The sequence below is a fragment of the Eulemur rufifrons genome, chromosome 19 (assembly GCF_041146395.1).
Source record: "Eulemur rufifrons isolate Redbay chromosome 19, OSU_ERuf_1, whole genome shotgun sequence".
NCBI lineage: Eukaryota > Metazoa > Chordata > Mammalia > Primates > Lemuridae > Eulemur > Eulemur rufifrons.
Genome location: NC_091001.1, coordinates 92,776,167 through 92,791,660, shown reverse-complemented (window position 1 = coordinate 92,791,660; position 15,494 = coordinate 92,776,167). Strand labels below are relative to the sequence as shown.

General features: G+C 48.0%; 1 non-coding gene across 1 annotated transcript; it reads right to left on the bottom strand.

Moving 5' to 3' along the window:
• Positions 1–1,371: 1,371 nt before the first annotated feature.
• LOC138400432 (small nucleolar RNA SNORD43) lies at positions 1,372–1,433 on the bottom strand. Its single transcript, XR_011236316.1, has one exon. It is a non-coding gene; the product is annotated as a small nucleolar RNA SNORD43 (small nucleolar RNA).
• Between the last annotated feature and the right edge of the window lie 14,061 nt (positions 1,434–15,494).

Sequence of the window (15,494 nt, the reverse complement as noted above, 5' to 3'; positions counted from 1 at the left end):
GCCCTTCAAGGTGCGCCCGTCCATGATTTTTGGTCACCCGGCTGGAAGAAAGCAGCCTTTCTTTTCTTCTGTGTCAGTGGTTATCAATTCTGGGTACATATCACAATCGCCTAGAGAGCTTTGAAAACAAACACCACCACCATTGGGGACTTACGTCTGGAGACTTGGATTTCGGGGATCTGGGGTGCAGTCCAGGCATTAGTATTCTAGAATCACCTGGGGAGATTTTAACCTGCAGCCAAGGTTTGAACTGCCTTTTCAAAGGAAGAGAAACCCAAGAGGCATTGTAAGGTCATTCACAAAGCCTGGGGGGCGAATGATTGGGCACGTAGAGAGCTCAGTCACTTGAAGCATTTAATGAGCGCCCACCACTTGGCAGGCATTGGTGAGAGACCGGGAGAGACAGAATGGCAGTGGTCCTGGATCTTGTGACACTGGCCTGCTGCCCGCCCCGAGCCCCATGGAGGGGGCAAGACAGAGCCCCGAGACCAGAAAGGAAGTTTCTCGGAGTTCGGCATGAGAGAAGGTGGTGCTTTGTAGAAGGTTATTTTTGGACATCTTTCTAACCCAAGGCTGCATATTTTTGCCTTCACTCAGCCCTCATCTGGGGTCCTAACTGTGGTCGGGGTAGATAATCAAGTGGTCTGTGCTGAGTGTGGCCCCCAATATTAATAGAATATCAGTCCATTTTAACAGTTGTTTTAGCAAAGCAACTAGATTTATAGATCTGCTGCACTGAGGACAGCGGGGAGGACTTGACCACCCACTTATTAGGTCGTCCCTGTATTTCCCTGCAACAGCCTGAGCATGGAGTTTCCCAGAATGCCGCCTCCTCGAACACAACCCTCAGAAAACAGTCTTATTTGCATAAAATTGTATGAAATCTACAAGAAAAAAAAAAGCTACTAGAACTAATATGTGAGTTTAGCATGGTTGCAGGATCTAAGCTCAATATTCAAAAGTTGATTATATTTCCATGTACTAGTAATGAAGAACTGGAAATTGAAATTTAAAATACCACTTACACAGTCATCAAAAAATATAAACTACTTAGAATAAATCTGACAAAAGACATATGGAATCTCTTCCAGGAAAACTACAAAACACTGCTGAGAGAAATTAAAGAAGACCTACAGAAATGAGAGGTCTACCATGTTCATGGATCTGAACCTGATGATGTTAAGATTTCAGTTCTCTCCAAATTGATCTATAGACTCAGCACAATCAAAATCTCAGCAACCTTTTTGTTAACATTGCTGACCTGATTCTGAACTGCATATGGAAATGGAAAGGACCTAGACCAGCCAAAACAGCTTTGAAAAAGAAAAATGAAGGACTTGCAATTCTCAATTTTTTTCTATTTTTTTCTTCCAAGTCAGAACTTGACCATCAGCACAGTGTCTCTGTCTGCCTATCAATAAGTTCATCGCCTGTGCAATTCTCAATTTTAAAACTTATTACCAAGCTACAGTAATCAAAACAATATGGTATTAGCATCAACATAGCCAAATAGGTCAATGGAACAGAATAGAGTCCAGAAATAGGCCCACGTGTGTGCTTGATTGATTTTTGACAAAGGTGTCAAGGCAATTCATTAGAGAAAGGATAGTCTTTCAACAAATGATGCTGGAACAATTGGATATCTGTAGGCAAATAGCCCCTGGGGATGGAAACACTAGTCTTCATTTCTGTCTCCCACTGTCCCCGTGTGACTTTCTAAACAAAATAATTATTTGCTTGGAAAAAAATTCCTTCATCTTTTTTCATGGTTGGCCAATTGCTTTAATACCGTCCCGCTTCACTCCAAGTCCCCCCTCTCCCTGAAGGGGAGCGTGTGTTGTTCAGACTGACTCGCATTCAAGTCCTGTGCAGCCCCTCCATATGTGCTTTAGAGCCAGTTTCTCAAAGTCAGGATCCTCAGTGTTCTTGTCTGTAAAACGGAGACAAGACTAGTACCTCCTGCACAGGGGTGTGAAGATTGAGCACTCAATAGGGACTTCACAGGTCAGGGTTTTTTCTATCTCCCTCTTGAAGATCTAGGGACTAGGAACTAGCCTCTGGCTTCTCTCCTCTGCTTTTTTGCTCTGGGTCCTTTGTGCACACCAGATTCAAAGGTAGTTTCAAGGTGAAGACATCCTCCTACCCTCAAATGAAGCTCCCTTAGTCACCCCCTTTTGTTCACCCCCTTTTGTTCAGGGGAAACACAAGGGGAAACACCCTGAGAGGGGAAACACCTTCTGCCCACCAAAATATTGGCAAGGGAAAACAAAGATGTCTCCCAACAAGGTGGGTATATAGCTCTGCCAGGCTCCTCTTTAAAGGTGATCCTTGGGCAGGGACCTGTTCGAAATGATGGTTGAGTTTTGCATAGATTGGGAAGAGATTGCCAGTTGGAGAGAGAGCAAGTGCAAAGGCTCTGTGGTAGACATTGGCTCAGCCTTTTTGCATAATGTCTACAAAGCTAGCATGTCTAGAGTAGAAAGACAGAAAAGCAGCTGAGACCAGATACCTTGTGGATCCTAGTAAGGAGGATGGGTTTTAGAATCACACATCCCAGCCTCTTCAGGGTTGCCTGACTGGTGGCATATGGCAGCCAGTATGGATGGACCTGAGGCCCTGTCACATCTTGAAGGGGCTTCTGGATCATCAGAGAGGGATTAAATTAGGTAGAATTCGGTTTGTACCTCTGTCCTCAGATTCCTAAGGGGTGATTGTAGCTAAGAGCATGGGCTCTGAGGCCAGACTCCGGGTCTGTAGCTCAGCCTGCCTCTTACTAGCTGTGTGACCTTGGGCAAGTGACTTTGCTTCCCTCATTTTCCTCATCTGTAAAATGAGTACCTACCTTATAGGGTTGTGGTGACACTTAAATGCATCATTACAAGTAACATGTTTAGAACTGCACCAGCCACATAATAAGTGCTCAAGAAATGTGAGCCATTGTGGGAGACAAAATAATGTCCCCCACCCCCACAGATGCCCATGTCCGAATCTTAGGAGCCTGTGACTATGTTATGTTACACAGCAAGGGGGAATTAAGGTTGCTAATCAGCTGCCCTTGGCTTGGGGAGAGCCTGGATTATCCTGGAGCACCCATTGAATCGCAAAGCGTCCTTGTAATGAGAGGAGGCAGAAGAGTGGTGTGAGAGGCAGAGATTTAAAGAGGAAATGCTGTTGACGTTGAAGACAGAGAAAGGGGCTACCAGCCAAGGAATGCAGGCACCTCTAGGAGCTAGAAAAGGCAAGGCAACGACTCCCCCCAGAGCCTCCACAAGGGACGCAGCCTTGCTGGCACCTTGACTTTGGTCTAGTGACACCCATTTTGGACTTCTGACCTCCTGAACTTTAAGATAATAAATTTATTTTAAGCCACTAAGTTTGTGGTAATTTGTTACAGTCACGATAGGAAACTAACACAGCTGTTATTATCATAATTATGCTAACGATGGTGACACAGACTTGTCCCGCATGGCCTCTGCGAAGGTGGTCATGAACGGAAGGGGCTGCAGGCGGGGGCCATGTGCCAGCAGTTGGACCCCACGCCTTCCTAAGGCCCAGCGTCTTCTCTGGGTGTCAACAGGCAGGTGTATCTGTCAGACGGAGGGAGCACCTCTGCCCTGGGATTGGATACATTTGAGGCTATAAAGCATTTATTCTACAGTTTTGAAAATTACTGATTCATGTGTGATATATTCGTCAGTATAGTCTCTGAACCAGAATATTCTTTAGGCTACTCCCTTCAAAATCTGTTCACCTAAACAGAAGGTCCTACTTTGAAATGCAATTCATTTGCAATATTTCCTTTGCCATTTCCAGTCAGAAAACATAAATTCACTCTTTTCTGTCGTTGGCTGCCATTTACAGAGCACTGGTTTACCTCCCTTTCTTCTAATTCTCACAGCACTTCTGCAATGTGCGGGTTTTCATATAGATAATGTTTTCATTTTTGCACAAACTACATTTACCAAGGATGGACATTATCAAAGATGGTGGAATTTGGGGACTTCATCTTTCAAATCCCATCGCAGTAGCAAATCAATTATTTGCATTTTGGTTTCCTTCCAGCCATTGTTCCCTATACTTACCAGAATGCACTCAATGAGTATAATTTTTTCCTACGAAGTGAGCATTTTTAATGTTATTGTATAGGTGAGGAAGCTAAGGTCAGACGGCTTCAAAATATACTGACTTTGCAACCAGAAAGAAGAGAATTAGAATCAATGGTGTGCTGGTAAATGCCTAACAACCAGCTCTTGGGAGGGGTTGCTGATTTGTAGCATCTGGCAATTTCCATGGTGTAAATGCTCCCACCATGGCTGACTTTGTGGAGTTGGAATGAGATGGGAGCCAGTATGTGCCTGTTCCAGCACAGCTCTAGAATCCCTGATCTTCCACTTCTAAGCTGAGAACATGGGCTCAGCTTCTCTGAGCCTCAGCTTCCTTTTCAGTAAAATGGGTATAATTCAAAAACCAGGCAGTGCCTAGTTCAGAAGGACTCTATAAACTCGAGTGCCCTTCCTTCATTTGAAAAAGAGAAATAGCTCCAGAAAGTTATCTGGCATAGTATTTTTCAACCTAAATCATGACTCATTATTAGGTTGTGAAATCAATTTATTTGTGGGTTGCAACCAGAATTTAAAAAAAAAAAAAAAAGAAAGAAAGAAAACAAAATATGAAAGACAGGAATAGAATAGCAAAAATCAGCAGATATAGGGAGAGTAAATGTTATTCCCTGAAATTTTTGCTTCATCCCTACATATGGATGAATGTGTGTACTGGGTCATGAAAAAAAAATATTTTTCTTGCTGTGGGTCACTGTCAAAACAGTTTGAGAGCCACCGAGCTGGTGAATCAGCTTTCTAGAAAGCAGTACTTTTACTTCATAGAGTTGTGGGGTGGGAGAGAGACAACTAGAAAAAGTCGCTTGATGCCCTCTCTGCAGAGGGAATGGCGCCAGGGCACCCAAGGGCAGAGCCTGTGTGGCCGGTGTGTAGGGGGCAAGCTTGGGAGGGCCACTATGCCCGTGGTCTCCTCCAAGGCCAGGGGTGGGCTCTAGGCAGCCCTCAGATTGCTGTCTGAGCCCCAGAGCAGGGAGGGAACCACACATGAAGGAGGAGGAAGCTGCACAGGAAACCCTCGCTGCATGCTTGCCGGTGCTGGAACCCACTGCAGCAACTACTAGACAACCAACAATAGTGCCATCAGATAAAAATAAACCACAGGGTCTCAGCCCTGCCTTGAGGGGGTGAGGGCATGCTGTCTACAGGGCTGAAAAGTTACCAGGCTAGGGCTGGGGTCATGCTGCTTGGCGCCGAGCTGTGCCTTGATTTCCTGATTGCTAATTGGAGGGCAGTTTTACTGCCCAAGGTCACTGGGGCTGGTGCCTGAAATGGGCCACTTGCCTGCAGGGTTTCTGCTCCCCCTGCTTGCACAGGGTGATATGAAAAGTCACTCATACCAAGATCTTAAGGTCTGAATGCACCACCTTTCCCAGGTGGACCCTTATCCTAAAAGAGGGCCCCAGCAGTTGTCACCCAAAGCATTGTCTCGCACAGGGTTCTCACACAGTTTGAACCTTGTTCTTAACCTCCCTTACCTAGCTCAGGAGCACCCACCTCCCTCAAGGACTAACAGTATTCACAAGGACACTTCACTCAGCAGTTTACAAAGCACATTTCTTATCTTTCATTCACCTATACAGCATTTCTTACCCGGCGTCCCTAGAATTCAGGCGAGCATGTGAAATTGAATGGGACAAAAATTATATCTACATATTTTCATTAACTACTAAGTGAAATCTAGCATTCCCTATTATTAGGGATGTAGGAAACAAACCACAGGAGTGTCAGCAGCACCTGAGATTTGTCACCAATAGAAATCATAGGTATTTTCATTTTCACAGTACACTTGTTGCAGGTATCAGGAAATATTATTTGTAGTCATGGAAACCTCAAAATTACACCTGCTGCTGGATCTCATTAGGCAAGGCTTTAATAAAGGACCTTTTTGGCTAGGTGCGGTGGCTCACACCTGCAATCCTAGCACTGTGGGAGGCTGAGGTGGGAGGATCGCTTGAGCTCAGGAGTTCAAGACCAGCCTGAGCAAGAGCGAGACCCCTTCTCTACCAAAAAAAAAGAAAAACTAGCCAGGTGTGGCGGCGTGTCTGTAGTCCCAGCTACTTGGTGGCTGAGGCAGGAGGATTGCTTGAGCCCAGGAGTTTGAGGTTGTGGTGAGCTACAATGACACCACTGCACTCTAGCCTGGCAACAGAGCGAGACTGTCTCAAAAAAAAAAAAGACATTTTTAACTTTTTTACAAATGTGTTTTTAAAAAATCTTTTCATAGCTGTATCTCAGCATACTTGATCTTCTTTGCAACCCTCTGTGTTTTATGTTATGCATTTAAAGCACTACTCTGAGAAAGGAATCAAAACTTCTTCAACCTGCCAAAAAGCTTCACAGCACAAAAAGGTTAAGAGTCCCCTGAGAAGCTGGTGCTGCGGCCCTGAGCAGAGCTCCCGCAGTGTGCAGAGAGGAGGGAGACTCGGCCATGCCCCCAAGGGGCTCGGAGCAAGATAGAAATACCCACAAGCAAATAAACAAGTGCACACTAACCAGTGGGTGCCGCGAAGGCAGACTGTCTGGACAGGTGGCGTGGCTGGGGAAGCCTGGGAGGGCTGAAGGGGGATCAGAGGGACAAGAAGCTGGGGTCACTGCCCCATTTCTGACTCTCTGTGGATTCACGGCCCACCTCTGGCCCAACAGGAGAGAACCCATCTACCTAAACCGACGTGGGCCCCTCCTGAACAGCTCTGTGGCCCTGTTAGGGGGCTGGGGAGCAGCTTCCCCCTGGGCCTCCTCCATTCCTGTTCCAGCAGTCAAATGCCACCCACAGCCCCAGGCCTGGGAGCAGGGTGATGAAATGTCCCCACTTACCTTGGCGTAGAGGTTTCCCCAGACTGTCCCAGGGCAAACCAGTGCCGTCAGTCACCCTACTTGGAAGCCAAACCAACCCTTTTCACCTAGAACTAATTTAACTGCCTGGAATTTGGGTCAAGTTATTCCCACAAGCACCTTCGCTATCTGCTTGTCCATCTCTGTCCACACCTGGCTCTCAGGGTCTCTCTCTGGCTCTTGCTCTCCCCGCGCCTACCCAATTTCTGCTTAAGCTCCCAAGCTTGCCGATGTCCCCAGCTCCTATCTGCCAAGTGCTTTGAGGACTGTCTCTCTCCTGGGGCCTGCGGAGCACTTCTCACTCTTTGTTTATAATTGAAGTGTAGTTTATACAAAGTACTCTTCCCAGGTGACTAGGTCAGCCAACATTTATACACCCATAAAACCACCACCCAGGTCAAGACACAGAATGCTGTCACGTCCCAGAAGTCTCCCTGTGCCCCTTCACTGTCAACTCCTCCTCCAAAGGTCACCACTATTCTGAGCCCACCAGAGCCCCGTCTGACCTTCATGCCAACGGAAGCGCGCCCTGCGGACCCCTCGGGAGCCCACCCCCCGGAAGCTGCGAATGATTCCACTTCGGCAGGACCATGGCGCAGGAAAGGAACAGAGAAGTGGGGGAAACAGGCTGTTTTGGCTGGAGGAAATAACCCGCCTGGTTTTCAAGTGAGAACACCGAGGACTCAGCGAGGGAGGGGTTGCTTATTCCTTCCTTCATTTGATCGCAGTAACTGAGCTCAGGGACACACCGCCAGCCGGGAGGCAGAGTCGAGACTAGACCTCAGAATCCCGGGGCAACCTCCTTCCCCTTAGCCCAAAAGCCAGGCCTGACTTCTGCTGGCTAGGGGGTTTTGCCATCCTGGTTCCTCTTCTCCCTCTGCCCCTCAGGCTTGAGAAAGCTACAGAGGAGCGGTTCCCAACCCTTGCTGCACTGGGGGGCTTTGCGCAACTCTCGATGCCAGGCCTCATCCCAGGCCAGTGAACTCCCAAGCTCTGGGCGTGAGACCCAGGTGGCAGCATTTTTAAAACTTCAATATTCGCAGCCAACTTTGTAACGCAGAAGCTCTTCCTAAACTTTACAGGGCATGTGGCTCTCTGGGACTCTTGTTAAAATATAGATTCCGTTTCAGCAGGTCCCGGTGGGGCCTGAAATTCTGCATTTCTAACAAGATTTTGGGTGATGCTGACGTGACTGATCCAAGAATGATACTTTGAGCGGAAAAAGATAGCGTTTATTCCATCCCTTTCTTCCTGCATCACAATTCTTCTTCATATAAATATATTTTGCCATGATTTATTTTTTAGTTTGTCTTTTAAACATAAGGCTCCCCAACCCACCCAAATAATTTTAGATTTACCCACCTTGACCAGAAAGGGTATGATGACTGATCGTGTGCTTTCTATGTGTCCAATATTGTCCTCCACAACCCAGAGGAGTTGTAGACCCCATTTTAGTGATGAGGAACAGTCGCTCCAGGTCCCTGGTGTTCGTGGCAGTTCTAACTCCAAGGTTTCCAGGGCTCTTTTGACTAAATTACCTGCCCCATCCTCACCGCACTCTTTTTTAAAATTGTATTAAGCTCTTGGATCTCTTTTGCATCTAATTAAAATTTTAGCATGGAGGTCCAAACCCCACCTACTCTTTAGCACAAACTTAATTGAGAAAGGTCCTTCGTGTTTCTAATCTCCGCCTCCGATCTCTTGTTCACTTCTGCTTTCCCTAATTCCTTGCCCTGCCCCGTCAAATCTTCACCAAAACTTTCTTCTCCAAAGCCCCTTCCATCTCTCACCACCGTTCCTGCCTCCTCAGGCCTTCAGGCTGGGGCTGGTGTACACACTGAATCACACCTGTTCTCCAGCTCGCAGAGGGCAGATTGTGGGGCCTCTTGGCCCCCATAACCACATAAGTCAGTTCCTACACTGATCTGCTCATACGTGCATGTGTGTGTGTGTGTGTGTGTGTGTGTGTATTAAATGTACTCTATTGGTTTTGTCTCTCTAGAGAACTCAGATACGACTGCAATGTCAATCTAAGGAGATGCCCTCCTGTCCTCTTGCCTAGAGTGACACACAGCCCCGGCTCCCAAGCCAGTTTTGTCCTCTGTCGTTCCCTAGCATATCTGTTAACCAGCAGCCAGTGGATGCGGAAGCCGGTTCTCCTCGGCAGCCTGGGGGCTCTACTGCATTGCCGCAGCTGGGGACACAGGATCGCCTTCCTCACAGGTCACAGGGGCCAGCAAGGCCAGCTCTCTGATGGGAGACAGCCTCATGTGGTGGTGAGAGAACAGATTTGGGAATTAGACAGACCTGGGTTCAAATCCCGACTCCTCCGCCAGTCACTCACTGACTATGTGACTTAATTCTCTGTGCTTCAGTTTCCTCATCTATAAATTGGAGGAGGCAATAACTCATTAGAGGAATTATTGAGAAGGTCAGGTGTGAGTTCACACTCAGCTTTACCCACTTTTCTGCTATGGTGAGGATTACATGAAATGATGTCCATGGAAAGGGTTGGTTAGCACGGCACCTGGGCCATAGAAAGTCCCCACCAAATATTATCTTCCATCCCTTTCTTGATGACCATCTTTCTGATGCCAAACAAGTCACTTCTCTGCTTCATCCCAGGTAGCAAAGGAGTGTGGGGTGGGGGTGGGGGCCAGAGCTCACAACTTCCAACCTCCAGACGGCCACCCCTCCCAGACAGCCTTCTCTAACCACTTGCAGCCTGCACATTTGCTAAAACTCCTGGGATCAAGAAACTTCCCACTTCAGGATTGGAGAAGTTATCTTAGGTGTTGGGGGTGGGAGAGAGAAAAACACCAGCACACGGACTGGTTCTCGATGGTCCCAGCTCTCAAGCTGCCATGGATAATCACTGTTTATCAACTCGTTGGAAAAAATGACTACAGTTACATCTCACACATCAACAAAAAGAAAAAAATAAAAGTCCCAGTGGAATGTCTGAGTCACTCTTCAGAGCCTTTAAATTACCCGTCATTATGATCCTTCTCCTTGCCACGTCCCTGCCCTGCACTGGGAGGCGCGGGGCCGCGAGAGCTGCCGGCCTGGCCAAAAGCTCTGCTGGGAGCTTACGACAGACCACAGCAAGCTCCTAATGGGGGCAGCGGGGACTGGAGGGTCGTTCCTTTCTGGCCAGTTATTCTGCACTCAGTTCTGAACTGGTGACTTGGGCATGTCATTGACACACGTCCCAAAGCCCAGCTGAATCAGGAGGAATCACTGTCAACAAGGATACTTTCCTGTCACTTGGGGCCAGCGTTTTTGCACAGATGTGAAATAGCAGCTTCGCTGTCGCAGTTTGCTTGTTTAAAAACGAATTGATACGCTTAGGAGAAGAGGTAGGAGGATTCAGCGATGCCCTCTACCACTGAGGCATCGCACCTTTTCTGCCACAAGTTGAGTACATTCCAAGACATGGTTCCAAGCAATCCGTGAGCCCCCCAAAGCTGGGCATAAAAAGTGAAGTGCTAATCTCTAAGTTCATGTCTTAAATTCATAGGAACAGTGGTTTTAAAGCATCTGAGAGATCATGCACCTCCTTCCTTCCCATAAATACCTACAAATTGCTTACAAATTCCAGGGACTTCTTCACAGGCTCTCCTGAGAGGCGGGGCATCCCTGGAACCCAAATTGCACTGGACAGACTTGTTATCTGAAGAAACCCTGTGGTGAATTTGTGAAGTGTCCCTTGGTCCCAGGAATCCCTCCTACCACTTCACCCCTTCTACGTGTTTTTAAGACACCATCTTTGAAAGTAGGGTTTGCTCGGTGGAAAGAGAAGCAGCTCAGGCACTGAGGCCTATGGGTCCTTGTCCCAGGTCACAACGCTCCCAGAGCTCCTCTCTCAGCTCATTCAGAGACATTCTTTCCAAACCAGGAAATTGGATCACGCCAACCTCAGCAATAAGTGCCCACTGTCAGGGCCTGGTGGGTAACTCGGCCCCTTGCTCCGTGTGCTGCCAACACCAGGACTATCTTAGGTTTCTTGGCCAAGACCACAATCCCTGGTCCCCCAAAGGGATGGCTGTCACACAGCAAGGACTGACAGGTTCCCAGGATGAAAGTGGACGGTCTGTGCTGCCCAGAGCTTCAAGAATCTTGGCCATGATCCATCCATCGACTTGGCCATCAAATCAACAGGCTGCAGTGGGCGGTGAGCGACAGGTCTGGGCTGGAGAAGGCTGTGTTTACACAGCAGTTTTATGTGCCTGCCCTTCTGTGAACTTTGAAACACCTGTTCACCACAGCAATACAGTAATTAACAATAATGACAATAATGAGTTCTTACACTTGTCTGCCTTTTACCCTGTTTACACTACTTGTGTAGCTATACTATTGTCTTTTTTGCTGTTGAAAATATATATAAAATTTACCATTTTAATTTTTTGAAGTGTACAATCCAGTGGCATGAAGTATATTCACAACATTGTGCAACCATCACCTCTATCCAGATCCAGGACTTTTTCATCATCCCAAACAGAAACTCAATTACTTTCTGTCCCTACACAGACTCTTACACGCCCTGCTCTATGAACTTGCCTATTCTAGGTAACTCATGTAAGTGAAATCACACAATGTCTTTCCTGGTGTGTATGGTTTATTTCATTTAGCACAATGTGCTTGAGTTCATTTATGTTGTAGCGTGTATGAGAATTTCATGCCTTTCTATGGCTGAGTACTATTCCATTGTATGTATATACCATGTTTTGTTTATTCCTTTGCCTATGGGCATAGGGGTCCCTGGCTTGAGAGTGAGCCCCCTACTAAGAGCTCAGGGCACAGGATATAAGGAGGCTTTCATTCTCAAGTTCCTGCAAGCACTGAGCCTGCACGGTCCCAAACCCCAGAGTGTGTGCCTCCTTAAATTCTGTGGCTGAGGCACCTGGCTTGCCTCGCCCTGGGCCCAGCCCTTGCTGAGTCACCCTGTTCCTCCTGGCACAATGGGCAATAACATCTCGGCCACAAGTTCCTCACTTGGTGGCATGCTTTCTGTCACTAAGGGAAAGGGTCAGGTGGAGGGAAGCCAGTTTTAGTCATAGGCTGTTTGCCCATGGGGTGTCCCTGGGGAGACCACGGTGACCCCCATGCCATGGCAGCCATGCTGACAACACTTACACCACTCTGTAATTGCCGCATCTGCAATTTTTCTTATTTTACCCAGAAAGTGCTGTTTGTATTCATTCCCAAACCATTAGCTAACTGCCAGCCCGTAAGGACCTGATCGGGCAGGAAAGATTTCCCTTCTACAGGTCTACCTCTGGATCCAGAATCCTTCTTCTAGCTGCGTCCCTTCGGGGGACCCCACTCACCTCCTCCCCATGCCACTCTGCCCCCACCCGCTTCACAGGGCACAGCCCTTTTGCATTCACTCCTGCAGGAAGAGGACATTTGGGGAGAGGAGATGTATTTCACTTATTAGTTAGTTCATTCAGCAAGTCTTCACTGGGCACCTACTCTGTGCTCAAGCACTGGGGAAACAAAGCACACAAAGGAGTCAAAAGCTCCTCTGCTTTCATGGAGCTTACATTTCTAGTAGGAAGAGAGAGAGACAATAAAATAATATATAAATAAATAACAAATTGCATAGTGGGCCTGATGGTCATATGTAATGGAAAAAAATAAAACAGAGGATAAAAAATGCCAAATAGGGTAGGGAAGTGAATTCTAGATTGGGTGGTCAGAGGAGGTCTCCCAGAGAAGGTTATGCTTTAGCATAGACCTGACAAGTGTGAGAGAATGAGCTCTGTGGGTATCTGAGAGGTGCATTCCAGAGAGAGAAAACCGCATGTGCAAAGGTCCTGAGGCTGGAGCCTGCCTGGCTGAGGTGAGTCACCATTGTGTCCCTGTGGGTTGATTCCGTGTCATAACTTCCAACAGTGTCCTGTGTTCCCTGCTGAGGACTGCAGGTCTCGGGTCCCATCCCACCCTGCCTGCCTCTCCACGCTGTTGTGAAGTTACAGCAACAGAACCTCTGTGGCCGTGTTCTGCCCATTGTCAATGCCACATAAATACAAGTGATTCTGACCACCTGTGACCAGTTGGCCTCTGCCACAAGCCAAGGCTGAGCTAGCTGGCCTCCCTGGCCTGGGAGCCCCTGCCACTCAGCTTGCAGCTGGGCCTCCACCTCAGTCGGCCCAGACTGGGTTCCACCAACAGCTTTCTCCTTCCTGTTTCCGCCTTCTCTTACCCCTCAAGTTTTCCTGTTGAGTGGGTTACTCTGAATCAACCCCTCGTCATTGGCCTCTCAAAAACCTGCAAGTTTTTTCCTAAAGCTCCTTTGCCCTACGAAAGTCCCTGCTTTCTCTGAACGACTCAGCCCACCTTCAAGCCCACCCGCTCTCTCAGAGGTGCCCCCACCTCTGTGCACACTCACGTCACAGGGAGAACAGCGACCGCCTCGCACTGCGGGGCCTCCACCCTGTCACTGTCCTTCCTTCCCGTGTTTAAAACACCCACAGCCCCAGCTCAGTCTGTCATCAACAGTGGCCCCTCCGGCCACAGCCAGGAGCGCTGGCTAAGAAACCTGTAATATGCTCAGCTGTCTGCTAAACCCATTTTTTCCCTCCCCACAAACGCTCTCAAACTCCAATTTAGGTCACCATCCTCCCTCAAACCATTGCCACAGCCCCCCAACTCTTCTCCCCACACCTTCTCTCTCTCCCTAACCAAACCATCATCTACCTTGTACCCAGAGTGAACCATTTAAAACCACCTTAAAATCGCCTGTGACTTCAAAGAGTGGATGGGATGAAACTCAAATCCCTCAGTTTGGCATACATAGCTCTCTGCGACCTGACTGCAGCTCCTCTCCAGCCTGGTCTCCTAGAATGCACGCTCCGCAGGGTGTGGCAGGCAGCCTGAGACACCCCCAAGGATCTCCACCCGCTGGTATTCAGGCCCTTGTGTGAGCTCCTGTTGGGAGTCACTGAGCCAGGTGCTTTGCTTCTACTATGTCAGTGAGGCAAAAACAACAGAATATCGATTCTGAGTCATGGTTAAAAAGAGACTGTGGCTTCCATCCTGAGCACCCTTCCTCCCTCTCCCTTGCTCTGAGGGAAGCCTGCTGCAGAGTTGGGAGCTGCTCTATAGAGAGGCGCACATGGCAAGGAACTCAAAGAAACCTCAGCTGAAAAGCCAGTGAGGAGCTGAGCCCTCAGCCCAATAGCCTGTGAGAAACCGAATCCTGCCACCAGCAACGTGAGTGAGCCTGCAAGTGATCTTCCCCCAGCTGAGCCTTCAGATGAGATCTAGCCCCGGCTGACACCCTGACGGCAGCCTTGCGGTAGGCTCTGAAGCAGAGGCACCCAGCTAAGCTGTGCCCAAATTCCTGACGCAAAACTGAGATGAGAAACATTTTTGCTTTAATAAGTTTTGGGATAATTTGCTCTACAGCTGTAAGTAATTAATACAATACAGTCTCACCAAGTCTCAGAAAATCACTCCAGAGTTTAATGCTGCTATAAATTCTTTTTTTTTTTTTTTTTTTTAGACAGAATCTCACTCTGTTGCCCAGGCTAGAGTGCCGTAGCGTCAGCCTAGCTCACAGCAACCTCAAACTCCTGGGCTCAAACAATCCTACTGCCTCAGCCTCCCTAGTAGCTGGGACCACAGGCATGCACCACCATGCCTGGCTAATTTTTTCTATATATTTTTAGTTGTCCGGTTAATTTCTTTCTATTTTTTAGTAGAGACGGGGGTCTCGTTCTTGCTCAGGCTGGTCTCGAACTCCTGACCTCGAGTGATCCTCCCACCTCGGCCTCCCAGAATGCTAGGATTACAGGCATGAGCCACCGTGCCCGGCCTGCTATAAATTCTTGATCAGCATTTTCTATAGGTCTGTGGTCCAGTCTTACATTCTCTGGTGTTTCTCTGGCCACCACACTCTTCATCTCTCCCCAACAAAAACTACAGATCACACCAACTCTCTTTAAATTTCAAACCCTCTGACCACCCACCCTCAGAAACACGCCTGCTGGGCAGACACACTCCCCTCACTCCCAGGAGATGACCTCACCAAGAGTATGAAAGCTGTCAGATGGGCAGTTCCTTAACTTCTCACTTCTACAGGGACAAAGTTATCCACTTCACCACCCAACTACTCATCCCTCCCTCCGTTGCAATAGAGGACAAGTCCTTAAAACTGATCCCAATCTCTCCTCCAGAAATGGGATCCCATCCCAACCCCCTACATTTCCAATGACCCCTTCTTTCTTCTGTATCTTCATCCCCTATTCTCTCCCCAACAGCATTTCAAGTCACCCAGATCCCTCCCTTCTTAACCAACGTTTCCATGATCCCACCATCCATCCCCTTCAGCAACTGCCGCCCTCTCTCTTCCCATTACACCAAACTCCTGAGGCGTCCTCTGTATTCCTTCCTGCCCTGTTCACTCCAGTCTGGCTTTTGCCCAAACCACTCCACCCAAATCTTTCTCTTCAAAGTCATCAGTGACCTAGAAGTTGCTAAGTCAAATAAACATTGTCCAGATCTCACCTCTTCTGACATTCAGGGGCATTTGAAATG